Source organism: Dendropsophus ebraccatus, chromosome 2 (assembly GCF_027789765.1).
Source record: "Dendropsophus ebraccatus isolate aDenEbr1 chromosome 2, aDenEbr1.pat, whole genome shotgun sequence".
Classification (NCBI taxonomy): Eukaryota; Metazoa; Chordata; class Amphibia; order Anura; family Hylidae; genus Dendropsophus; species Dendropsophus ebraccatus.
In genome coordinates this window covers 151,633,639-151,657,914 of record NC_091455.1, presented here as the reverse complement: position 1 = coordinate 151,657,914, position 24,276 = coordinate 151,633,639, and the positions used below count along the sequence as shown (strand labels likewise).

The following is a 24,276-nucleotide window of genomic DNA, read 5'->3' as shown; positions in this document are numbered from 1 at the left end:
AGGAAATCGAGATAGGGCTATGGTAACAAAGCAAGGGTTATACTCACTGCACCCTGGGGGGCTGATCACATCAGATCCCCCCCTCCAGGTTAGCATATCGATACAACACAATAGTATCCATAAATCCAAGCAGGCATTTTATTCCATTAAAACCTATCCATATCGATATGCTAACCTGAAGGGGGGATCTGAAGTGATCAGCCCCCCGCGGTGCAGTGAGTATAAAGCCCCTATTACACGGGGCAACAGAAAGGAGCAAACGAGCGCTGTCATCGCTCGCTTGCTCCATGTTCCCCGCTCGCTGCAGACGCTATTTCACACGGTGGCAGCGAGCGGATGAGTTCAGGGGGGAATGTGGGGAGCTGGGGGGGGGGGCTGCCCAGGTGATCGCTTGATCGACCGGGCAGCCCATAGAAGATAGCAGCGGTCTGCTGCAGTCGCTCAGCAAAACAGGAGCGTTGGCAGCAGACTGCTGCTATATTAGTCGTTTATCAGCCGACATCGTTCATGTCGGCTGATCGTTGCCTTCTATTACACAAGACAAGTATTGGCAAAATACAGCTGATAATCGTTTTGTGTAAAAGGGCCTTAACTCTTGTTCTGTTACCACAGCCCTATCTCTTTTTCCTTCAATCCTGAGCACAATCCTTTTGTTTGTTTTTGCAAATACAGGACGTGTGAAAAAGCCCCTTAAGCTTTTTTATTTGCAAAATGTGAAAAGTTTTAACATTTTAAAAGCTTTTTTTTTTTTTTTATTGGAGACTATCAAGTAATCATTCAACTGCTTAGACTTATACAATGACCAGCATTGTTTAGCTGCTAAAATCAGCACTTCATTAAGAGAGTCAACACAAGAGTGTCAGAGGCCTTCAGAAGTCCTCCAGTTGCCATGTTAAGTAAGCGGCACCACACCCTGCATTTCAGGGGTGCTGATTGCAGGTCTGGCACGGTAGCCACCTGTCAGACACCCACCTAAGGGTGCCTTCACACCGTATCGCTGCGTATTTAACGCTGCGTTTTTGGTGCGATTTTTACATGCGAGTTTTGATTTTCACATGAATATCATGTGAAAATCAAAACTTGCATGTAAAAATCGCACCAAACACGCAGCGATAAAAACGCAGCAATAAATACGCAGCGTTACGGTACGTGTGAAGCTACCCTAAATCTTTTTGATTGATTTAGGTTTGATAGTTTTGTTTCTCAAGATGAGCTGTGATTGGTTGGCCCCGATTGCTAAATCTGATGGTATGTTTACACAGAGCGATTATTGTTCAAGCGACATGCAAGAAATCGATCGTGGGCTTTCAAGATTTTCTCGAATAGTCGCTGGTTGCTCGCTGATAATTCGCAAACCACTTAATTCAAACAGTCTTTCAAAAATTCACCCTAGTGTGTGAGATGGCTTTAAGCGATCTTAAAGCGATCGTAAAATTGATTTTTTAAAAACTTTTTATTGCTTTGTCTAAACGCTGATCCTCATGGAATCCAAATTGTTGCTTCAAAATCATTAAACAATTGATTGAGTGTAAACAGACCAAGAGCCGTTTTCATGCAATTCTGTCTTTAAAGTGACTCTGTACCCACAATCTGACCCCCCCAAACCACTTGTACCTTCGGATAGCTGCTTTTAATCCAAGATCTGTCCTGGGGTCCATTCGACAGGTGATGCAGTTATTGTCATAAAAAACAACTTTTAAACTGGAAGCCCCGTGCCCAACGGTTGGGGCTTACACTGCGTATACATTAGGCTGGCGCAAGTTCCAGTGGCATTCCTAATGATGAGGAGGGTGGGGAGGAGGGATGTAGGGGTGGTGCAAAGTTAGGGCACAGATACTCCCGTTTGGCACAGGCTGCAAGTTTAAAAGTAGTTTTTTAGGACAATAACTGCATTACCTGCATTTTTTCATTGATAAATGTCCCGTAAGTCTCCAAACACAGTATAATGCCCTCAAAGTGCTCCCACACAGTATCAAGTGCCTCAATACATACATAGTTATGTTATAACATTATTCCCACTATACACTGATTACATAGTTTCCAAACTGCTAACGAAAAAAACAAAGACATTACCAATGAAACCACAACATAATACTGCCACACCATGACCACTATCACTACAGACCCTATAACAGAGTACAGCTACATCCAGTGACTCACAGGGGGCATCTTCTCTGATCAGAGTCGTTCACTTTTTCTTTTTCTCTCCATTTTGCCTGTACCATCTTGAAGTCTTCTCCTGGCCTTGAATCCTCTTTCCAGAATCTGCCAATGGAATATTTTAGGCTACTTAAGCACACAGTAGTTAAATCCCCTGTCCCCCTATTTCGTAGTCTGGACCCTCTGTGAAGCCCTTATATAGAAGGTGGTCCCCTCTGTGCAATCATCATATGATATGTGCCCTCCCCCTCCTGTTGCAGGTCCCTATAGTTAAAGGGAACCAATCACGAAAAAAACGTCCATAAAGCTAAGGAAACGTGCTGGTACATCAGCCAGCACGCTTCCTAAACATCCCCCTGTACCCCCCGTGATCCCCTCTATTAGTCAGTATTCGTACTTTAAGTCCCGCGCTGTATGTAAATCTCCGCCAAGTAGTCACGGTGGGCGGATTTAGTCATTGTCCTGGGCGGCAGGAAGCGCTTTAAAGTGATTTGAAAGTCGTGCGTTCCACTTACGTCAGCCGGGGCCTGCGTTCCACGTCGGTGGCGTGCTGATGTCTTCAGGACGCTGCGCATGCGCAGTACGGAGGGAGACAAGACCGATGTACTGCGCATGCGCGGCGTCCTGAAGACGACAGCACGCCACCAACGTGGAACGCAGGCCCCGGCTGACGTAAGTGGAACGCACGACTTTCAATCACGCCCCTGTGGGCGTGATTACAGTGCCTCCTGCCGCCCAGGACAATGACTAAATCCGCCCACCATGACTACTTGGCGGAGATTTACATACAGCGCGGGACTTAAAGTACGAATACTGACTAATAGAGGGGATCAAGTGGGGGACAGGGGGATGTTTATGAAGTGTGCTGGCTGATGTACCAGCACGTTTCCTTAGCTTTATGGACGTTTTTTTCGTGATTGGTTCCCTTTAAAGCGACTCCGTACCCACAATCTGTCCCCCCCAAACCACTTGTACCTTCAGATAGCTGCTTTTAATCCAAGATCTGTCCTGGGGTCCGTTCGGCAGGGGATGCAGTTATAGTGATAAAAACAACTTTTAATTCTGCAGCGCTATGTCTAACGGCCGGGGCTTACATTTGTATATGCATTAGGCTGGCACAACCTCTCTGTCCTTCCTCGCCACCCTCCTCATCATTAGGAATACTCCAGGCAGATTGCTTCCTATTCCCCTTCTGTGTGCATAATGAACATGGGCTGGATCGTTAATACACCTGTGCAAAGCTCAAACAGCAGTAAATGTTCCTGGATCATTCCTAATAATGAGGAGGGTGGGGAGGAAGGATGGAGAGGTGGTGCCAGCCTAATGCATATACAAATGTAAGCCCCGGCCATTAGACACAGAGCTGCTGGATTAAAAGTTGTTTTTATGACAAACTGCATCCCCTGCCGAACGGACCCCAGGACAGATCTTGGATTAAAAGCAGCTATCCGAAGGTACAAGTGGTTTGGGGGGGACAAATTGTGGGTACGGAGTCGCTTTAAATGCTCCAGGCAGATTGCCTCCTATTTCCCACCTGTGTCAGCCCAGCACATGGGCTGGATCGTTAAGCACCTGCGCAGAATTAAGCATGGAGGAAATGTTCCAGTGGCATTCCTAATAATGAAGAGGGTGGGGAGGAGGGACGGAGGGGTAGTGCAAAGTTAGGGCACAGATACTCCCGTTTGGCACGAGCTTCAAGTTTAAAAGTTGTTTTTTAGGACAATAACTGCATCACCTGCCGAATGGATCCCAGGACAGATCTTGGATTAAATGCAGCTATCTGACTGTACAAGTGGTTTGGGGGGTCAGATTGTGGGTACAGTCTCGCTTTAAAGGCCCCTTCTGTGCAGGTCCTATCGTAATGGCCCCCAGTGTGCTCTCCTTATTGTAATTCCCCTTCATGTGCTCCCCTTAAAGTAATGTCCCCTCCCCATGTGTTCTCCCCATAGTAATGTCACCTCCCCAATTACTCTCCCCATAGTAATGCCCCCCTCCCCATGTGCTCTTCCCATAGTAATGCCCCCCTCCCCATGTGCTCTCCCCATAGTAATGCCCCCTCCCCATGTGCTCTCCCCATAGTAATGCCCCCTCCCCAAGTGCCCTCCCCATAGTAAAAAAACTCACCTTACCAAAGCTCCACCGCAGCAACATCCCTCCCCGCACCTACCTCTGTTCCCCCATGCTCCGACAAAGACTTTGCGTCGGAGACGCTGCCATTACCGAAAGTCCCGGATGCCAGCGCACACAGAAGTGAATGGGTCACTCACCCTGCAGCCATTGGCGCCCACTGCAGGCTGTTCTTAACCTGGCGGCATCCCCTTTTGATTGATGGGGTGATGCGCCTTGTGCGGTCACACACCCCTACAGCCACAAAACACAGAATGAAGACCCCCCCTTCCCAAGCAAATTGATTTTAGGTAGTTTCAAAACTGGGTTAGACAGGTAACCAATGCTATATGCAGCAGGGTTTTTTTTTTTTTTTTTTACTTCTACTTGGATTTCCCCTTTAAGTGCAGTAGTGGTGTCTCTGGAGGAAAGTGGCCCTGTTTTTGTAGCGCTGCATAACCCCTTTAAATAAGTTCAAGGGTGGCCTGGATGCCTTTCTTGAAAAATAGAAAATTACAAGTTATGGGCTGTAGATTTCTAGTGATATGACATTTGATCCAGGGATTTATTTCCATTGCCACGTTTGGTGTTGGGAAGGAATTTTTTCCCTGACATGGGGCAATAGGCATCTCCGTAGCTTCACGCGTACCGGATCCGCAGCGGATTTCAAGCTGCGAGTTTGCAGCGAAATCCGCTGCCGATCCTGGTAATGTGAAGTTGAATGTGTCCTATGACTGCAGCGGATATCCGCTGCCAGTATGTGACCCAGCCCCTTTAACCCCCTACCGTCAACAGCCCGCAGCCCCTGGCCCGGAGCATACATTACCTGCTCAGTGCCGCGGCTGTGTGTGAGGCTCCCGGCTCCCCTCACTCCCCATCAGCCGATGAAAATTCTGCTGCGGATATGTAACTGCATAGACCTTCACACTACCAGGATCCACAGTGGATTTCGCTGAAAACTTGCAGCGTGAAATCCGCTGCTGATCCGGTACGTGTAAAGCTACCCTTAGGGGACTAACACACACACCGTATACGATGCGTATTTACTGCTGCGATATGCAGCAGAAACGCAGAAGATACGCAGCAGATTAGATCTATATAACTGAACAGAGCATCAAATCTGCTGCAGATCTGCTGCGTATACGGTGTGTGTGTTTGTACCCTAAGGTTACAAACACACTTGGCGGGTCTGCAGCGAGTCTCCTTGCTGCGTATTTGCAGCGAGACTCTCTGCAGATCCCGGCCCTATACTTTCAATGTAAGACAAAATCACAGCAGGGATGTACATCCCGGGGGGTGCGGGGGGCGATCATGCGACCGGGGGCTGCGGGGGGGCGATCGTATGGCTGGGGGGGCGATCATGCGGCCGGGGGGTGCGGGGGGCGATCGTGCGGCCGGGGGCTGGGGGCGATCGGGGCTGCAGGGGGGCGGGCAGGATATACATTACCAGGTCCCCGCTCCTGCTTGCTTCGGCGGCTCTCATTGGCCGGGCGGGCCGTGAAGACACCGGGAGCCCCGAAGCAAGCAGGAACGGGGACCCGGTAATGTATAATGTCCGGCGGCTAGGGGGTTAATGGGGAGGGCTGCAGACAAAATCGCAGCAGGGATGTACATCCCTGCTGCGAGTTTCTCTGCTAATGAAAGTATAGGGCTGGGATCTGCAGCGAGTCTCGCTGCAAAAACGCAGCAAGGAGACTCGCTGCAGATCCGGCAAGTGGGTTTGTACCCTAAGGGTACAAACACACACACCGTATATGCAGCAGGTACACAGCAGATTTGCAGCAGATTTGATGCTATGTTCTGCTTTGATGATATGTTACACACATGATTTGCTGATTCACGCAGCAAATACGTCAAGTGGGTTTGTACCCTTAGGGTACAAACACACACGGCGTATACGCTGCATATTTACTGCTGCGATACGCAGCAGATTAGATCGAAATAACTGAACACAGCATCAAATCTGCACCATCAAATCTGCTGCGTATCTGCTGCGTATACGGTGTGTGGGTTTGTACCCTTATTAGGGTACAAACACACACAGCAGATACGCAGCAGATACGTAGCAGATTTGATACTGTGTTCAGTTATTTAGATCTAATCTGCTGCGTATCGCAGCAGTAAATACGCAGCGTATAAGCCGTGTGTGTTTGTACCCTTAAGGATTTTTTTGCTTTCCTCCGGATCAACACAGTATATAGGAGGAAGTCTTGGCTTTTTTCAACTTTATCAACTATGTAACTTAGCAACTATCTGTAAAGAAGTAACTGAAAGAAATTCTGAAGATGATATTATGAAGTTTAAAAAAAAAAAAAACTACAGACAACACAACTTCGAAGGGACACACATCTTTCAACAAATTAAGGGCAAAGTAAACATTCACATTGGATCTGTATATAAAATATTAACAATATTGCTATATAATACATTATAAAATAAGTTACGCAAAAAGGGTGTATGCACACAGAGTAAATGTAACAGATAACTCAGCTGAGAATCCGTTGCCCCACCCCCCGCGCTCCCACTTGAAGTTCCGACCATCACATAGACTCCATTCTATGCTTGGGTGGATTCCGTCGTCCACTCAAAGAATTGACATGCCAATTCTTTGGGCCGATAGTGGAATTTGTCTACCAATAGAATGGAGTCTATAGCATGAGCGGAGAGCCAAGCGGCAGCACGCAGGGGTGAGCGACAGAATCCCAGCTGCGTTATCCGCCACATTTACTCTGTGTAAATATACCCAAGCTCAACAAGTCACATCCATTACCTACATCTATGGTCTCATTCTGATATATTCAGGTGTCAGGTGTGCTAGGCACTTCCATTCATTACCATAGACATACAGCTCATTGATGAGTAAAACCTGTGTAATGCTCTGGTTCACCTGTGGTGACGCTGCAGGAGAACTAAACACTTGCTCCCAGGAGATCCCTAACAGCTTACAGCTGATCCCTGGGGATTCCAGCAGAGATCCAACCTGTAATAAGCCTATGGTTAAAGCGCTTCAAAGTAGACAACCACATGACATAGAACACTATAGCATTATATACGTTAGTATCTAGTATAAACATGTATAACAGATATAATATCAATCTGTTCTAGAGCAAGAAAGCAACTAAGGGGCCATTCAAACATCTGCAAAATGCTGTCCGTGGCTGTGTCAGTACAGTAGTGGAAAGATTCCATTTCAGAGCCCCCATTGTCATAATGATACATTATGCCGGAAGCTCTGAGGTCCTGTCCGCAAAATACTGTCCGTGCACAGGCAGTATTTTGCAGACATGTGAATGGCTCCTAAAACTTATGAACCAAAATAATAAAAGATGGAAAAAGAAATAATTCTCTTTCTTATAAAGCGTCAGTGGTTACTAAGAAAAAAGCAGAAAAAAACCCCTGTACTTTCCTGCCGCAGCAATATGCAGAACTTGATTGAAACAGTCAGTTCCATGTGAACAAGGCATCACATGACAGCTAGCCTAACAGCTGATGCACCTTATCCTAAGACTTGTTTTTAACTCTTTGAAGCATTACTGTAAATCTGAAAAATAAAAAACATTCACGTAATGTCATACACACAAACGTTTTGATCTATTCAAGTCTCACTAGAAACAGCACTCTCATCTCATTGCAGGAGGTATACTGTAAATTAGTCTAAGGAGCGCGTCATCTGCAATGAGTCGGACTGAATGGCCAACTGAGGAATGAAGTATACAGCCATGTGCTTCTCCTAACTAGATTTAGCCACTGAATTGAGTCTCAGCACCGGAACCAAAACTCTTGAAAAGATGCTGCAACTGTTTTGGAAAACTGGCTCAGCCATCGGGAGTTGAATTCTGAGCGTTTGGATTCGGCAATGCAGTGGAACTCGGACACTTAGACGGAACGATTATCATTCAAATTTGCGCGATAACGATCGGATTCGAACGATAATCGTACGTGTAAACGCAGCGACGAGCGAGAAATCGTTCATTTTGATCTAAGCGCTGATCGTTATAAAAAACACATCGTTCATTCAAAATCTTTAATCGTGCAATCGGGCGAATTATTGCTCCGTATAAAAGCACCATAAGGCTTTCAGGGCAATATTACTTCTAAAAATTTAGGGCACTGGGACAAACCTGTCAGATCCCTGCTGCACACACACCAGCTTTCACATTGTGAAACAGCGTCCGTTCTGTGACCCGTCTGGTGTTATTAAGATCATCGGCCGGAATGATCTTCAGTATCTGTTTAATTCTCATGAGGGTGCACCCATGTGTGCCCCCATCCCAATTCAAAATTTTACACAATGGTGAGTGCGGCTAGAGCCGCACTCTCAATTGTGTGAACTGACATGTCTGTGCGGCCGCTATTTAATGAATAGTGGCCGCCCAAAACTGATGTTTTCGTGCAGCCACTTCGTACAGTGTGTATACGCTTTAGCCGGGATTCCATCCATTCAAATACAACGTATGTTTTGCATAAATCATGGCCATTGTTGCAAATTGCAACAACGGCCGTCATTTATGTAAAACATATGCTGTATGAACATGGCCTCTGGCTGTATCCATGTTTTACAGGAGAAAAATACTGAGCATTGTGATTCGGACAAACATTGCTGAAAGTGACTGCACCACCAGGCCCAGGCTGAAGCACTGGAGGCGGACCGACCCACCCTTAGTGGGAGGAAACCCTAGCCCCTCTATGATTGGGTTCCATTGATTCTAATGGAGTCACGTCATGGAGGGGCTGGGGTTTCTTCCCACTAAGGGTGGGTCGGCCCGCCTCCAGTGCTTCAGCCTGGGCCTGGTGGTGCAGTCACTTGAACCTAAACTTTCAGCAAGTTGGCTCATGACTAGTGACAAGCATAGGCTTCTGAGTGTTCTCCTTTGGTCTATCCCATACTGCATGGAGCTAATAAACAACCTTAAACAGCACACATGCCATATACAACTGACTGGTGGTTTCCAATCATGAGGTGTGGATGTGGCAGCTCCAGCCGTACCCAGAGTGCGCTCCTCCACCTCTATTATAAAAGAGTCACCCACAAAGATCCAGGATACATGACATCACCAGAAGTGATATATAGCAGTAGTGGATTATAATAGGGGCGTTTTGGGCGGCAGCCCGGGACCCTGAGCTCCTGGGGGGGCATGACCACCCAAAAAGACTTATACTTTCAATGGTGTACTGTCTCCTGGCTACACTTCTGCCATGATTTGCAAAAAAATCACAGTTTTTAATGGCAATTTTGCACAAATCAGGACATCATGACATTATCTGTCCTGTACTATGAACGCCAGGCTAGTGCTGCCATAGTTACAGTGGGGTGGGGGGGCCCAGGCTTGGTGAACAGCCCGGGGCCTATGTTAAAGTTAATCCGCCCCTGATATATATATATATATATATCCAACAAAATCCTTCCCAGAAAGGAGCAGAACCCACTGTGACATCTCCACATCTGGAGCAGCAGTAAAGCGGCACACTGCTACCTGAGACTCCTCCAAGGAGAAGACAAGGAGCACATTCCCCACATTCCTCCCAAGACATCTCAATATGTAAATGTGATTGGTAGAAAGACAAAGGGGCCTAATGCAGACAGCAAGACGCCCCCACCCCGGGGCACGGTGACAACAAGCGACACAAGTCATCCTACTAAACCTACAGAGCTGACAGCTGGCACAATGGGCAGCCACAGATACACAGGCGAGGTGCCAGACCATTGTGCCAGCCTAGGAGCTGTCAGGGTGCTGCCGGGCACTATCGTCCCTACAGCAGGAGAGCTCCGGCCGCTGGCTGTCACTGCGCCCCCAGACTGGGCAGCCCCTAGACAAGTGCAGCCCCCGCAGCCCCTACCTGCTCCCCGCAGCTGCATCACACAGAGTGGTGCAAGTAGATCTCAGTTCACACAGTCCAGGTACCGGGGCGGGATCCTCCCCTCCATGAAGCTTCACAGCTCACAGTACAACTTCTGGCACTCACCAGCAGGTAAACTCCGCACAGAGATCCCAGCAGTCAGCCACTAGCTGCGGGATCCCAGGATCTGTGAGGTCAGGACCATGTGATCAGTCACATGGGACGGAGGGGGTGTAACTAGGTGCAGTACAAGTTCCTGTATCTCATGGACAGGTAAAAGAATAAAGTGGAATACAGGTATAATGGGTGAGCTCAGCTAGCTATGCTCAGCAGTGTGCTGTGTGTATGAGCAGTGTATTCAGCAGAGCTGTGTGTATGAGCAGTGTATTCAGCAGAGCTGTGTGTCTGTGCTCTGTATTTAGCAGTGTGCTGTGTGTATGAGCGGTGTATTCAGCAGAGCTGTGTGTATGAGCAGTGTATTCAGCAGAGCTGTGTGTCTGTGCTCTGTATTCAGCAGAGCTGTGTGTATGAGCAGTGTATTCAGCAGAGCTGTGTGTATGAGCAGTGTATTCAGCAGAGCTGTGTGTATGAGCGGTGTATTCAGCAGAGCTGTGTGTATGAGCAGTGTATTCAGCAGAGCTGTGTGTCTGTGCTCTGTATTTAGCAGTGTGCTGTGTGTATGAGCAGTGTATTCAGCAGAGCTGTGTGTATGAGCAGTGTATTCAGCAGAGCTGTGTGTATGAGCAGTGTATTCAGCAGAGCTGTGTGTATAAGCAGTGTATTCAGCAGAGCTGTGTGTCTGTGCTCTGTATTTAGCAGTGTGCTGTGTGTATGAGCGGTGTATTCAGCAGAGCTGTGTGTCTGTGCTCTGTATTTAGCAGTGTGCTGTGTGTATGAGCGGTGTATTCAGCAGAGCTGTGTGTATGAGCAGTGTATTCGGCAGAGCTGTGTGTATGAGCGGTGTATTCAGCAGAGCTGTGTGTATGAGCGGTGTATTCAGCAGAGCTGTGTGTCTGTGCTCTGTATTTAGCAGTGTGCTGTGTGTATGAGCGGTGTATTCAGCAGAGCTGTGTGTATGAGCAGCGTATTCAGCAGAGCTGTGTGTATGAGCAGCGTATTCAGCAGAGCTGTGTATATGAGCAGCGTATTCAGCAGAGCTGTGTATATGAGCAGCGTATTCAGCAGAGCTGTGTATATGAGCAGCGTATTCAGCAGAGCTGTGTATATGAGCAGCGTATTCGGCAGAGCTGTGTGTATGAGCGGTGTATTCGGCAGAGCTTTGTGTATGAGCGGTGTATTCGGCAGAGCTGTGTGTATGAGCGGTGTATTCGGCAGAGCTGTGTGTATGAGCGGTGTATTCGGCAGAGCTGTGTGTATGAGCGGTGTATTCGGCAGAGCAGTGTGTATGAGCGGTGTATTCAGCAGAGCTGTGTGTATGAGCGGTGTATTCAGCAGAGCTGTGTGTATGAGCGGTGTATTCGGCAGAGCTGTGTGTATGAGCGGTGTATTCGGCAGAGCTGTGTGTATGAGCGGTGTATTCGGCAGAGCTGTGTGTATGAGCGGTGTATTCGGCAGAGCTGTGTGTATGAGCGGTGTATTCGGCAGAGCTGTGTGTATGAGCGGTGTATTTGGCAGAGCTGTGTGTATGAGCGGTGGATTCGGCAGAGCTGTGTGTATGAGCGGTGTATTCGGCAGAGTTGTGTGTATGAGCGGTGTATTCGGCAGAGCTGTGTGTATGAGCGGTGTATTCGGCAGAGCTGTGTGTATGAGCGGTGTATTCGGCAGAGCTGTGTGTATGAGCGGTGTATTTGGCAGAGCTGTGTGTATGAGCAGTGTATTCAGCAGAGCTGTGTGTATAAGCAGTGTATTCAGCAGAGCTGTGTGTCTGTGCTCTGTATTTAGCAGTGTGCTGTGTGTATGAGCGGTGTATTCAGCAGAGCTGTGTGTCTGTGCTCTGTATTTAGCAGTGTGCTGTGTGTATGAGCGGTGTATTCAGCAGAGCTGTGTGTATGAGCAGTGTATTCGGCAGAGCTGTGTGTATGAGCGGTGTATTCAGCAGAGCTGTGTGTATGAGCGGTGTATTCAGCAGAGCTGTGTGTCTGTGCTCTATTTAGCAGTGTGCTGTGTGTATGAGCGGTGTATTCAGCAGAGCTGTGTGTATGAGCAGCGTATTCAGCAGAGCTGTGTATATGAGCAGCGTATTCAGCAGAGCTGTGTATATGAGCAGCGTATTCAGCAGAGCTGTGTATATGAGCAGCGTATTCAGCAGAGCTGTGTATATGAGCAGCGTATTCGGCAGAGCTGTGTGTATGAGCGGTGTATTCGGCAGAGCTTTGTGTATGAGCGGTGTATTCGGCAGAGCTGTGTGTATGAGCGGTGTATTCGGCAGAGCTGTGTGTATGAGCGGTGTATTCGGCAGAGCAGTGTGTATGAGCGGTGTATTCGGCAGAGCTGTGTGTATGAGCAGTGTATTCAGCAGAGCTGTGTGTATGAGCGGTGTATTCGGCAGAGCTGTGTGTATGAGCGGTGTATTCGGCAGAGCTGTGTGTATGAGCGGTGTATTCGGCAGAGCTGTGTGTATGAGCGGTGTATTCGGCAGAGCTGTGTGTATGAGCGGTGTATTCGGCAGAGCTGTGTGTATGAGCGGTGTATTTGGCAGAGCTGTGTGTATGAGCGGTGGATTCGGCAGAGCTGTGTGTATGAGCGGTGTATTCGGCAGAGTTGTGTGTATGAGCGGTGTATTCGGCAGAGCTGTGTGTATGAGCGGTGTATTCGGCAGAGCTGTGTGTCTGTGCTCTGCATTTAGCAGAGCTGTGTGCCTGCGCTGTGCCTTCAGCAGAGCTGTGTGCCTGTCCCATGTGTGTATTCAGCAGAGCTGTGTGCCTGTCCCATGTGTGTATTCAGCAGAGCTGTGTGTCTGTGCAGTGCATTCAGCAGAGCTGTGTGCCTGTCCCATGTGTGTATTCAGCAGAGCTGTGTGTCTGTGCTCAGCATTCAGCAGAGCTGTGTGTCTGTGCTCAGCATTCAGCAGAGCTGTGTGTATGAGCAGTGCATTCATTGTATTGGAACCACAGAGATTACTGAGTGCACATCTATATCTCTTACCCCACAAGATGCTTAAAGAGGATGTACCATCAGGTACGTACTCTTTAATCTGACCCAGGGATAGAACGGCGCCGTCATGGGGAAGTCTGTGCCGCAGTCCGTTTTTTGAACGGCATTGTTCTATCCACGGCCCTGTATGACGCGGCTCCATTGATTCTAATGAAGCCGCGTCATAGAGGGGTCATAGAGTGGGCCGCGGACTGCGGCACTGGCTTCCCTGTGACTGCGCTGTTCTATCCCTGGGTTAGATTAAAGAGGATGGTACCTGATGGTACATCCTCTTTAAAGGGATTCTGTCAGCTCCCGGGTCGTAACTAAGGTGCTGACAGTGTGCTGTTGCTGGCAGTCCCCTAGTGAGCATAGTAACTTTTGGTAATTTGTCCATGCAGTGGGTTATACACACTCCTTCGATAATGAAGACTCAAAGTGTTGTTAGGTACAGCACGGGTGCTGATAAATTCTCTTTAAAATTCTCTTTAAATAATACATAAGTATAAGGAGATCACCAGTAGGCAAATAACTTTGTAGAAACCACCACTGTCATTTAATGGCAAATATTTGCTGTTATCCTAAAACAATGGCTGTTGTATTGAAATAATAGCAGTTATTTACCGTTATATGGCGGCCATCCACTCAATTTCAACATTGTGTGAACAGAGGCTTTCTGTGTTTTTAATCCACTCCTGGTTTTGGTTGCAATACTGACTGAAATATACTTACTGAAATATACATATACTGACTGAAATATACGTAGTGTGAACGCAGCCTTGGCTGTATTCACACGTTCCATGTTCCGAACGGAACTGTGACGTGGATGCTTGTAACAGACTCTCCCCCGCTGGGCAGCATCTGTGATAAGATGCAGGGAGTGGGGGAACTGTACAGATATGCGCCGCGCTGCAATGAATCAGCCGTGCGGCGCATATCTGTACAGTCCCCCTGCTCCCAGCATCTTATCATAGATGCTGCCCGGGTGGGGAAGGGTCCGTTACAGGCATTCCTTGTCCTTGTTCAGTTAGGAACATGGAATGCGTGAATGTAGCCTTATGTTCACACTGAGCAAATCAGGCGGAATCCCCCCCGTGCTCAGTGTGTCATTGCCCGTCTATGGGAGAGTGTGCGCTCCTCGGCTGCCGCGGCTCTCCTCTGAGCGGAGAGGGGAGGATGCGGAAGCGTTTGCACACCCTCTCATTCACTCACTGTAGGACACTGAGCAGTGCCGTGTTTGCTCAGTGTGAACATACCCTTACTAGTATACCTCATGCTGGTGGATTCTACAGGATCTGCTCTCTTCTGCAGGAAGATCTGCTGGTTTCTGCAGTAACTGAAGTGGGATCTCTGTTTGATGCCTTCTTCCCCTAATGCAAACTCCAGCTACTGTGTCTCCTCTATCACTGTAATGAGTGGGTCTGTCGGATAGATGTGTCGTTAGCATACCACCTATGTGAGCATGGAGTGTTCCGCTTTAAAATCATCAGCAATGCTTTTTGGCATTTGTAAGCATCAGTGTTCATGGGTATAGGGTCCGGTACTGTTTGTGATAATCACTAGAAATGTGTGAACTTGTAGAAAGTTCTGCATCATTCACCTTCTCCAGGAGGTGGAATTCAAATGCTGATCGTTCTGGTTCATGCCAACCTGAGATAACCCAGAAACGCCATGAATAATGATGTTTACAAATGCCAAAATGAAAGCATTGGCGATGATTTTAAAGGGGCCACTCAACCCTCACATAGGCTGCGCGCTAACCACGCATCTATCCCATAGACCCCCTCATCAGAGGGAGAGAGAATCAGCACCTTTAGGGTAGCTTCACACGTACCCGATCCGCTGCGATTTGCAGCGAAATCCGTTGTAGAGCCAGGTATAGTGAAGTTCTATCGGGTCCCATACCTGCAGCGGAATTTTCATTGAGCTGCAAAAATAGGACCCGGCCTCTTTAACCCCTGCTGCTCGCAGCCCCGGCCCAGAGCATACATTACCTGCAAGGTACCGCGGCTGTGTGAAGCTCCCGACTCCCCTCGCAATGATTGGCTGATAAGGAGCAAGGGGAGCCGGGAGCTTCACACAGCCGCTGCGCCGAGCAGGTAATGTGTGCGCTGGGCTGGGGGCAGACATTCCGCATCCACGAGAGTAAGGAAAATAATGAAGATTATACTCAGGGCTGGCCTTAGGGCTGTGCGACCCGTGCAACGGTACAGGGCTCTCACGTCTGTTAAAGAGGCCCCAGGACCTGGTAAACCCGATCAAATGCCGGGGCTGCCGCCGGGTTTTGCGCCTCCTCTTTTACTAGAAGCATGTCTATGATGACATGCTTGTAGTTAATTAGGACGCCTTGATAGACAGTGCAAGAAGCGATTGGTTTCTCGAGCTGTCAATCACCCTTGTGGCCGCAGGCGGCAATATGCTTGCGGTCACAAAAGGCCGCTGTGTAACCAGAAGTGGGCTGGGTAAACTTTGAGTGTGGTGCGTGCACACGCACTAAAGAAAATCCGGGTCCCAAAAGGTTCTGAAGCAGAGAGCCTCTGTGTATCAGGCTGCTAGCATTGGAAGACAGAACATGTCGTGCCTGGAACTCACAGAAGGGAGAAGGGAGAAGCTGCTGGGAGCGGATAATAGGTATTTATTTCTTTATTTTACTCTCACCATGGGGGCGCTATGATACAATACGTTGGGGCAGCACATAGGGTGATAATGTATTGGGGCAGCACACAGAGGACTATAATGTAATGGGGCAGCACACAGGGGGGATAATGTATTGGGGCAGCACACAGGGGATGATTATATATGGGGCTGCAGAGAGGGAATAATAATTCATTAGAGCAGCACACTCATACTATATGGGGACTGCACAGAGGGGCACAGGATATAGCTAACTATTATGTGAGGGCACAATGGCCATTAAATCTATATGGGGGGTAGAGAAGCGGCCTAGCTACTGTATGTGCTGGAACAAGGAGACTAAAATGTTTCTCTGGCAGATTCTGGAGAGAAGATTCATGGCCAGGAGAAGATGGCCCAGGCAGAATGGGGATAAAAAAGGAAGATTGAATGGCCCAGATCAGAGAAGACGCCCCATGTGAGTCACTAGCTGTAACTGCACTCTCTTACAGGGTCTGTAGTGGTAGTGATAGTGGTCTCGGTGTGTTGTAGTATTATTGGTAATAACTTTCTGTTTTGGTTTGTGCTGTTCAGTAGCAGTATTGCTTATATGTAATCACGTATGGTAGTAATATTTATCGCCAGCAATAAATGTGATACTTAGTGGGGGCACTTTGAGTGCATTTTACTGTGTGGGGAGGCTAAGAGTGTGCCCTTTTTGTCATATATTTAGTTGATTATGCGCCGTGTCCAGGAGGGGTGGGGCGCGTCTCTAAACTGTCTCTAAAGTGAAAGGCCAACAGGTCATTGGCTGAGCGTCCTGTCACTTCAAAGATAGGACCAGAGGTGTGAGCTGCAACTGCAGTGATCAGGGAATCCCACAGACAAGGATGGAAGACACCCTGGGAATGTGGGCAGGGAAGTACAAGTACAAAGGCCACATTCACACGTCCATTGTCCTGTCTCCAATTGCAGACAGGACATAGGACCTCTGTTATTCAATGGCCCCTTTCAAACTTCCATACGATCCATGCCGAAAAAAATAGGACATGCTGTAATGTGGACCCTTATTTTCGGCATTGACTGCTCTGCTAATGATGTGCTATGTGAGCAGCCCATGAAGCATGGGCTGCATTATGTGCGTGTGAATGTAGTCTAAGGGGAAAATTTATCAAAACCAGCATACTCGTACGCTGGTCTTAAATTAGGCCCCATCCCCTTTTCCCTGGCCGGATTCACTAACAGTTGAATTTACTAAGTTGAATTACAGAATTATAATGGATCCAGTCAGTCACTAGTTGCTCTAAATGTGGCAGTTCTGGAAGCCATGTTTACATATATTTGGCGTTAGGAATCCACTCTACATGGGAACACCAGAGGCAACAAGCTGGTCATATTTCATCTGACATCCCACATCATGTACCCCACGGGCCAAACCTCTGGTTAACCTGCCAGTGTGATTGCATTGTATCTAAAAGCACTTCGTGCAACGTTATTTTGATCTGGAACAGCTAGATGATAGAGGGCAACTATGCCGGATGGCCAGATGTACGTAACCCTGGCATTTCAACTTTTAAAAAAATACCTCAGACCTAATAAACCCCCCCCCCCCCAGTGCACCAAACATCTCATTAGCATATTACATAAACTGCTAACATCCCAAAAATCACTTTCATCCTCAGTGCCCCATGAACTATAGGGACGTATCAGGTTTCCCTTTAAAATTTAATTTACCCACAGCAACCAGTCACATCTTAGCTTCCATTGTACCACAGCTCCTTAGTACAGTTAAAGGGGTTATCCAGTGCTACAAAAACATGGCCGCTTTCTTTCAGAGACAACACGACTCTTGTCTCCAGTTCAGGTGCGGTTTGCAATTAAGCTCCATTCACTTCAATGGAACTGAGCAGTAAAACCCTGCCTAAGCTGGATACAAGAATGGGTCTGTCTCTGGAAGAAAGTGGCCATGTTTTTGTAGCTCTGGATAACCCATTTAAATAATTTCTCATACACAAACTTAGGCTTAGATTTCTCAAGCTGCCCACAGGTTTTTTTTTCCACAGCAGCCAATCACATCACTTTTTTTTGGCCGTTTCACCAGATTGGCAGCAAAACTCGCACCGTGAAATCTGCTGAGAACTCGCCATGTGTGAACGCACCCTTAAAGGGATTTCCCACCTAAGAGCTAAAAAATTAAATCCTAAGTTACAAGTTTTTCTAAAAGCTGATCTATATCCAATATGGCCCCGGCCAGAAAACTACATTTCCCAGCATTCCCTAATTTGTCCTCTTGCATACTGCCCACTGCTGTCATTACTATTGCACAGTAAACACATGGCCATGGATACTGCAGATTATGGGGGTGTACTGCTACCAAAACACCAAGCCACCTGTCCCATCTTACCTCCAAACCACCATCAATAAGGACGCCACAGCAGCCTTTTCTTAAAAACATACAAAGTTATAACATATTTAAATACTGAAATACTCCCAGTATCAACAATATGTATAACATATGTAACACAACCCAAACATACTCGAGAAGGTAATGGATGGCCCTTACAGCAATATGTCAGAGAATTCCCCTGTCACATCGCTCCAAGGGTTGAAAATTGTATTCCTCCGCCTAAGCGGTAATTGGCAGGAACCATGACACAATTACCAAGCCACGTAACTAAAGAGAGCTGCCACCCCTCCAGTGTGACTTCCACACCTTATTACTCAGTGCCTTCCACAACCACCCCACTGCCAACCACCCACATACCATCAAATGCAACAGGGCAAGCGGGCTGTTGTCTGGTTCGGACACATGGAGAGGGGAGTCCTACCCCTCTCCTCCTATCTGACCATCTGATTGGCCCCTGTCCCGCTACCTCACCTATCCTGACACTAACCTATGCTGCGCCTGTTCTAGCCCTCCCTGCACTAGCCCTCCCTGCACTGTTTTTTTTTTCACTGATTTTGCATCACATTATCCCAGTATGTATTCCATACTAGCTGATGATGTAGCAGAGCTGACGCGCACATGGTGTAGCTATGTACTGCATATCAGGCATCTGTTTATCATGGGTGTAAGTTTAGGTTTAGATCTTTGCTTGCTTACTGTGAATGAAAACATTCTAGTTCCATCCACACATAATTTAAGAACATCCATAAAAACTTACAATATAGAGAGCTGTCACACAAAGACATGTACATATGCCTGCATTCACTGACAGCAAGCAAAGATATAACTATAACTTTTTATATTACAGAAACCTAGGCTTAGGTCTAAAGGCCCTATTCCACCAACAGATCTGACGACAGATTATCTGACAAAGATTTGAAGCCAAACCCAGGAATAGACTATAAACAGAGAACAGGTCATAAAGTAAAGACTTGCAGAGTTATGAAATTGCATTTTTCCTTGAAAGCTGAAATGCAATAGAAGTAATGTAATGTAGAAGCATGCATCTTTCTTTCTTGATTCATTGATGTACAGGACTAATGGTGCCATTACAGAGACAGATTTATCAGACATATTTTTGAAGCCAAAGAAAGGAACAGACTATAAACAGAGAACAGGTAATAAAGGGAAAACTGGGATTTCTCCTCTTTTCAAATCCATTCCTGGCTTTGGCTTCAAAGATTTGTCAGATAAATCTGCCTGTGCAAAAGCTCACAGTTTTTAGCCCTATATGTCAATTAGTCAAGGAAAGGATTGGTGGGAGAGAAGGCATGCATGCTGTGGCACTTCAGCTGAAAATATCAGACCTCCCTTTATACAGAAAGACAAAAGGATGGTTTCAGATATGTAACAATAAAGAATAAAATGTTGAAAGGTGTAAGGAAAATTTGTAACTCTATCGGAAGTTAGTCATCTTTTGGAAAAATGTCAGAGTGGAATGGAAATGCCCAAATGTTTGTATAGAGTAACCCCTGAGGATATGCCACTAATCATGTGGGAATTATAAGCAGAGATGCCAACAATTACATAGACATAATAATATATACAGTTTAGTCACATTTTTCTAATTGTTGCACAAATTCCTTTAACTAGCGAATGCATCTGAATCGGCCTTGCAGAAATCCCGCTGAAGAAACAACCTTATTAAGATAAATGGAATGGATTTCTGAAGCAAAACTGCTACAAGACCAATATGAAGATCTGATCTGTATTGTATCAGTATTTTATCTGAATTGTGTCCAAAGTGTAGTTCCCTTCCTTGCCTGGAAAGTAGCCCATCTACTCTATGGTAATTAGAATGCAATATTGATGCTATTTTATCTATTATATGGTCGTAATTTGCATTCGTATTACATACATTTACCAATACAATGTTGAAATAGGCATTATTATGTGTTTCTGTATAACTTCATTGTTTGCCTCACAGGGGAGCTAGTATAAGAGGAGACATTGCCAGAAGGTGATATTCTATGGGGACTTATGATTCATTGTGGGTGGAATTTGCCAGAGGCAAATTCCTATGCGAGGTGATGGGGGATTTTTTGTGTAATTACCAGGAAACTTTACAAGACTGAACAATGTTATTTCACTGGTTATGTGGAAGCAAAACTTATTAGGCATTATTTATGAAGCATATTTTAGAAACAGATTGGCAGTGTGGCATACACAATTCACTTTACCAACTCAGCCTGACACAGCATGGCAGTGAGAACACAGGGAACCATTAAAACAGAGGTAGCATATGATGAAACACTCCAAAATTTAGCCTGACACAGCATGGCGGTAAGGACAGAGTGAACAAGGTGGAACCGGTAGCCAGTGAGCCTTCCAAAAATTATACCAAACACAGCATGGCATTGAGCACACAGAGAACCAAAGTGATTGAGGAAGCAAGTGAGCCTCCCAAAAATGAGGCCAGACACAGCATGGCATTGAACACACAGAGAACCATTAAAAGTGAGTGAGGAAGCAAGTGAGCCTCCCAAAAATTAGGCCAGACACAGCATGGTATTGAGCTCACAGAGAACCATTAAAAAGTGAGTGAGGAAGCAAGTGAGCCCACCCACAAATTGGAGTGAGTCCAGGGGCTGGGATTTATTGTGGACACGAACCCGGGTGCTGACAGTTAACTGGCTAGGCCAGCTGTCAGTCACCATCAAGGGGACACCTGATGCCTCTCGACCGGGGGTGGTGAGGCCACGGCTAGACAAAAAAATAAAAATAAAACAGCTTGCTGGTTGGCAGGGGCGCGATCGGCGGGCCCCCGCCAACCAGTCCCTCTCCCCCTAGACGTAGTGTGATGTCAGAGCATGGCAGTGAGGACACAGACAACCATTAGAAGTGAGTGAGTAAGCAAGTGAGCCTCCCCAAAATTAGGCCAGACACTGCATGGCATTGAGCACACAGAGAACCATTAAAAGTGAGTGTGGAAGCAAGTGAGCTTTCTAAAAATTAGGCCAGACACTGCATGGCATTGAGCATAAAGAGAACCATTAAAAATGAGTGAGGAAGCAAGTGAGCCCACCCAAAAATTGGAGTGAGTCCAGGGGCTGGGATTTTTAGTGGACACAGACAAATAAATAAAATGAAACAGCTGGCTGGTTGGCGAAGGTGTGATCGACGGGCCCCCGACAACCAGTCCCGCTCCTCCGCAGACGTAGTGTGATGTCAGAGCATGGCAGTGAAGACACAGAGAACAATACAGTCTTCTTAAGAGGCCCCGGAATTTGAACGAATACACTTTCAATCCTTTAAAGAGTCTCTAAGAGACGGCAAATGCGGTAGCCTGTGTATTTAAAAAGGCTACAACATCCAAGGAAGGAAAGAAGCTACTGGTAAAAGGCCTGGTCAATCTTGCCTTCAAAACGGCTAAAACATCGAAGGAAGGTAGAAGGGGCTGTTAAGCAGTTTGAGCACCGCCTGTTGGTGCTTACCCACGGCAGTGCTGCTGCTCCTAAAACTAAAATAGCCGGATTATGGCTAGATTTAGCCTCACACCCTCATGCAGTTGTGCGTGAGAGGCATCTCTTTGGAGGTAGGGACGAAGAATAACAATACAGTCTTTTTAAGAGGCCCCGAGCCAAAAAATGAAAGGACGGCAGAGAACACCCGCAAGTTGACATCCACAGATTGTCTGGTACGAAATGCACAACACAAGGATGCTAAATTAGGATCCACCATTATCACTGTCTGTTCCTTTGAACAGTGGCGTGTATCTTGGAGATACAATAGATGACCAGACAGCCCTGCAAAATAGCACTTGAATTGAAGTCGATTTGATTTTAAAATGTAGATTGAAGGTTAGAAAAAAAAAAACATAAAGTGGTCATTACCGGCCTTTAGATGAGGCAGGCGTGGAACCTCACAAAAATTAGGCCTAACACAGTAGAGTAAGATAAAAAAAAAAAAAAAAACAGCTGGCTGGTTGGCGGGGGCGCAATCAGCGGGCCCCCGGCAACCAGTCCCGCTCCTCCGCAGATGTAGTGTGACGTCAGAGCATGGCAGTGAGGACAGAGAACCATTAAAAGTAAGGTAGCAAGTGAGCCTTCCAAAAATTAGGCCTGACACAGCATGACGGTGAGGACACAGGGAACTATTCAAACACCGGTAGCATATGGACCACCCAAAAACTTAGCCTGACACCACAGACCAAGATGGACAATACAATTATGGCTAGATTTAGCCTCTCACCCACATGCAGTTATGCGTGAGGCATATCTTTGGAGGTAGGGACGAAGAATATCAATACAGTCTTCTTAAGAGGCCCTGGAATTTGATTTGAACGAATGAATACACTTTCAATCTTTTAAAGAGTCTCTAAGAGAGGACAAGTGTCTATTAAAAAGACTTGGTCAATCCTGCCTTCGAAAAGGCTACAACATCCAAGGAAGGTAGACGGTACTGGTCAAAGGCCTGGTCAATCCTGCCTTCAAAACGGCTACAACAACATCCAAGGAAGGATAGAAGCTACTGGTGAAAGGCCTGGTCAATCCTGCCTTCAAAACGGCTACAACATCGAAAAGAAGTAGAAGGTACTGGTGAAAGGATGGCAGAGGACACCCCTAAGATAAAATGACATCCACAGATAATATGGTTCGAAATGGACAAGACAAGGAAGGTAAATTGAATTGGACTCTAGCAGTTGGGGTAACATTCCCTGCATCATGTGACTCCCCACTTCTCCCCCCACCGTTGTTTTGAGTTTGATTTTGATTTTGAATTTGACTGTAGCAGTTGGGGTTAGTTCAACTGGTTGACTTGCGGAAATGCGCACAGATGCGGTGCACCTTGGTGAGCAAGTCAGCATTATTGGGGTAAGTTTTAAGCAACACTAGGTTAAAGACATGGGCCAGGCATGGTACATGTGTGAGGCTGCTGAGTTGCAGAGCCGCCACCAGGTTCCGCCCCTTGTCACACGCAACCAAGCTCATTGCTAATTACACACGAACCCGGGATGCCAGTTAAGGCCCAGCAATAGCCAACATGGAGGCAAGGGCAGGCATAGCAGTAGTCAACATGGATGTTTTAAAGAGTCTCTAAGAGAGGACAAGTGTCTATTAAAAAGACTTGGTCAATCCTGCCTTCGAAAAGGCTACAACATCCAAGGAAGGTAGACGGTACTGGTCAAAGGCCTGGTCAATCCTGCCTTCAAAACGGCTACAACAACATCCAAGGAAGGATAGAAGCTACTGGTGAAAGGCCTGGTCAATCCTGCCTTAAAAACGGCTACAACATTGAAAAAAGGTAGAAGGTACTGGTGAAAGAATGGCATAGGACACCTGTAAGATAAGATGACATCCACAGATAACATGTTTTGAAATGGACAAGACAAGGAAGGTAAGGGCAGGCACCGCAGTAGTCAACATGGATGCCAGTGAAGTCCCAGCAGTAGCCAACATGGAGGCAAGGGCAGGCACACCAGTAGTCAACATGGATGCCAGTTAAGGCCCTGCAACAAGGAGGCAAGGGCAGGCACACCAGTAGTCAACATAGATGCCAGTAAAGGCCCAGCAGTAGTCAACATGGATGCCAGTAAAGGCCCAGCAGTAGTCAACATGGATGCCAGTAAAAGCCCAGCAGTAGTCAACATGGATGCCAGTAAAGGCCCAGCAGTAGTCAACATGGATGCCAGTTAAGGCCCAGCAGTAGCCAACATGGAGGCAAGGGCAGGCACAGCAGTAGTCAACATGGATGTCCATTACTGCTCTGGTCAATCCTGCCTTAAAAATGGCTACAACATTGAAAAAAGGTAGAAGGTACTGGTGAAAGAAAAGCATAGGACACGCGTAAGATAAGATGACATCCACAGATAATATGGTTTGAAATGGACAAGACAAGGAAGGTAAGGGCAGGCACAGCCGTAGTCAACATGGATGCCAGAAAAGGCCCAGCAGTAGTCAACATGGATGCCAGTGAAGGCCCAGCAGTAGCCAACATGGAGGCATGGGCAAATACACCAGTAGTCTACATGGATGCCAGTTAAGGTCCAGCAGTAGCCAACATGGAGGCAAGGGCAGGCA

General features: G+C 47.0%; 1 protein-coding gene and 1 long non-coding RNA gene across 3 annotated transcripts in view; one reads left to right on the top strand and one right to left on the bottom strand.

Moving 5' to 3' along the window:
• The window catches only part of TNS3 (tensin 3), a 190,756-nt gene that overhangs the window by 118,799 nt on the left and 47,681 nt on the right, over positions 1 to 24,276 (bottom strand). The gene's annotated exons all lie outside the window — the stretch shown is intronic.
• LOC138783621 (uncharacterized) lies at positions 10,331 to 20,136 on the top strand. Its single transcript, XR_011361724.1, has 3 exons — positions 10,331 to 10,377; positions 16,191 to 16,288; positions 19,850 to 20,136. It is a non-coding gene; the product is annotated as an uncharacterized lncRNA (long non-coding RNA).